Source organism: Saimiri boliviensis, chromosome 7, assembly GCF_048565385.1.
Source record: "Saimiri boliviensis isolate mSaiBol1 chromosome 7, mSaiBol1.pri, whole genome shotgun sequence".
Lineage (NCBI taxonomy): Eukaryota > Metazoa > Chordata > Mammalia > Primates > Cebidae > Saimiri > Saimiri boliviensis.
In genome coordinates, this window is record NC_133455.1 from 10,196,859 (window position 1) to 10,200,013 (window position 3,155).

Below are 3,155 nucleotides of genomic sequence, written 5' to 3' on the forward strand. Positions count from 1 at the left end.
TATGGAAAAATCTTAGTGAAAAATATTAGCACAGTCTAAGTGTGCAGAACAGCTCCAAGGGATGACCTAAGAGTTTTGAGGATTTGCAAAGGGCTAGGGATTGTCCTACATCTATCATCTTATCTGATTCCCACAGAAACCACAGAAGCCGGTATATTATCCCCATTTTGTGGATAAGAAAAGGGACGCAGGGAGATTACAAAATTCAGTCTCTCATACACTCACAAAAAGAGGCAGAATTAGAACCTGAGCTTGCACGGCTCACAAGCCTGTGGTCTTTTTACTGCTGTCAGTGAAATAAAACACGATCATTAAAAATAATATTTTTAAAAGTTTATAGTGGAGTGAACGATGACGTAAGAGACGTGCCCTCTATATGAGGTTGGGGAGCGGCTGAGTCGGCCTTTTCTGCCCGCTCCCCGCTCCCCCCTAGCGCCGCTCCGGCTGCACAGCGCTCGCTCCGAGCTTCGGGCTCCTGCTAAGCTAGCGCCGCCGTCCTCTCCCGTCAGCCGCCATCATGATTATCTACCGGGATCTCATCAGCCACGATGAGATGTTCTCTGACATCTACAAGATCCGGGAGATCGCGGACGGGCTGTGCCTAGAGGTGGAGGGGAAGATGGTCAGTAGGACAGAAGGTAACATTGATGACTCGCTTATTGGTGGAAATGCCTCCGCTGAAGGCCCCGAGGGCGAAGGTACCGAAAGCACAGTAATCACTGGTGTCGATATTGTCAGAACCATCACCTGCAGGAAACAAGTTTCACAAAAGAAGCCTACAAGAAGTATATCAAAGATTACATGAAATCAATCAAAGGCAAACTTGAAGAGCAGAGACCAGAAAGAGTAAAACCTTTTATGACAGGGGCTGCAGAACAAATCAAGCACATCCTTGCTAATTTCAAAAACTACCAGTTCTTTATTGGTGAAAACATGAATCTAGATGGCATGGTTGCTCTATTGGACTACCGTGAAGATGGTGTGACCCCATATATCATTTTCTTTAAGGATGGTTTAGAAATGGAAAAATATTAACAAATTTGGCAATTACTTTGGATCTATCACCTATCATCATAACTGGCTTCTGCTTGTCATCCACACACCAGGACTTAAGACAAATGGGACTGATGTCACCTTGAGATCTTCATTTGTTTTGACCGTGATTTATTTGGAGTGGAGGCATTGTTTCTAAGAAAAACATGTCATGTAGGTTCTCTAAAAATAAAATGCATTTAAACTCATTTGAGAGAATGCCTTTTAGTTTAATACATATTTAAACTAAATTAATCCTATAGTGTTCGTGGAGAAGCTAGAGCCTGGTTGTAAGCTACTGCTAGAAAGAATAAGACTCATCAATTAACTTCTACAGTGGAAACTACTTCTGGGACTGGAATATAAAAAAAGAATCAAAGGTTTTGATTGTGAGTTGCAATAAAGGGAAAGACCATGCTCATAGCAGTGCCAACATCTGAAAGTGGAGCCTTACCCATTTCATCATCTATAACGGAAGTAGTAACTGGAGATTACCAAGAGAATAAAAAGAGACTAATTCAGCTGGAAAAAAAAAAGTTTACAGTGGCAGATAAAAGAATATGTTACAAAATTTTATATGCAGTAGGATCATGACTCTATAAAATCATGAAAAAATGTGATGCATAGAAATAAGAAACAAAATGCAATCTGCCACAGGAACTGATCAAACCCTGAGTGTTTATATTTTCCATATATATCTTTTTAAATTTGGGACAGGGTCTCTGTTGTCCCAGATGGAGTAGAGTGGCATGATCACAGCTCACCGAAGCCTTGCCCTCTTAGGCTCAAGCAATCCTCCCATCTCAGCCTCCCAAGTAGCTGGGACTACAGGTGCGCACCACTACAACATCCAGCTGAATTTGTAAAGACAGGCTCTCACCATGTTGCCCAGACCGGTCTTGAACTCCTGGGCTCAAGCAATTCTCCATTTTCACTCTCAAAGAGCTGGGATTACAGCTGTGGGCTACTGCACCTGGCTCATACTTTTTTGTGTGTGACAGGGTCTCTGTTATCCAGGCTGGAGTGCAGTGGCTCAATCATAGCTCACTATAACTTTGAACTCCTCGGCTTAAGTGCTCCTCCCATCTCAGCCTCCCAAGTAGCTGGGACTACAGGTGCGCACCACCATGCCTGGCTAATTTTTTTTTCTCCCCAGATTCTTGCTCTTTATTTTCTTTTTCTAATTTTTAATTTTTGTAGAGACAGCATCTCGCTATATTTCCCAGGCTGGTGTCCAATTCCTGGGCTCAAGCAGTCCTCCTGCCTCAGCCTCCCGAGTAACTGGGATTACAGGCGCCTGCCACCACGCCCAGCTCATTTTAAAACTTGTTTAAACATACGTCATGAACCTAAGTGTTTTTCTTACCACATGAAGTATTTTTACAAATAGTTTTCAAAATTCCTGACAAAAAACTATCAACTGTGGGAACCACATACTGGACAAAAATTTCTCTCGAATCAAATCTCTGACCCCTTCCCGGCGACAATGACAGAAGGTTCTTGTGTAACCTTCCAGGTAACGTCACCTATGTATTAGTTTTTTTTCAACAGCTTGTTGCCATATAATACACACACTGACATTCACTCATTTTAAGTTACGGTTTAAGGAGTTTTATGCTGGGTGGAGGTGGAAGCTCTGGCTGCCTGCTGTGCCTCTGCTGATTCGACTGCAGCTGGGAAGGGAGGCTGAGGCACCTGGTGCAGTCGAACAAGTGTGGAAGTCCAGGCTTCCCCTCTGCCTTTACTGACATAGGGGTGCTGTGATGGTTAATACTGAGTGTCAACTTGATTAGACTGAAGGATGCAAAGTATTGTTCCTGGGTGTGTCTGTAAGGGTGTTGCCAAAGGAGATTAACTTTTTTTTTTTTTTTTTTGAGATGGAATCTCACTCTGTCACCAGGTTGGAGTGCAATGGCGCGATCTCGACTCACTGCAACCTCTGACTCCTTGTTTAAGCGATTCTCCTGCCTCAGCCTCTGGAGTAGCTGGGATTACAGGTGCCCACCACCATGCCCAGCTAGTTTTTGTACTTTTAGTAGAGATGGGGTTTCACCATGTTGGCCACGCTGGACTCAATTTCCTGACCTTGTGATCCACCCACCTCGGCCTCCCAAAGTGCTGGG

The 3,155-nt window shown here is 43.8% G+C and overlaps 1 pseudogene; it reads left to right on the forward strand.

The window, feature by feature from the left end:
• Positions 1–391: 391 nt before the first annotated feature.
• Positions 392–1,251, forward strand: LOC120365049 (translationally-controlled tumor protein-like; annotated as a pseudogene).
• Positions 1,252–3,155: the final 1,904 nt, after the last annotated feature.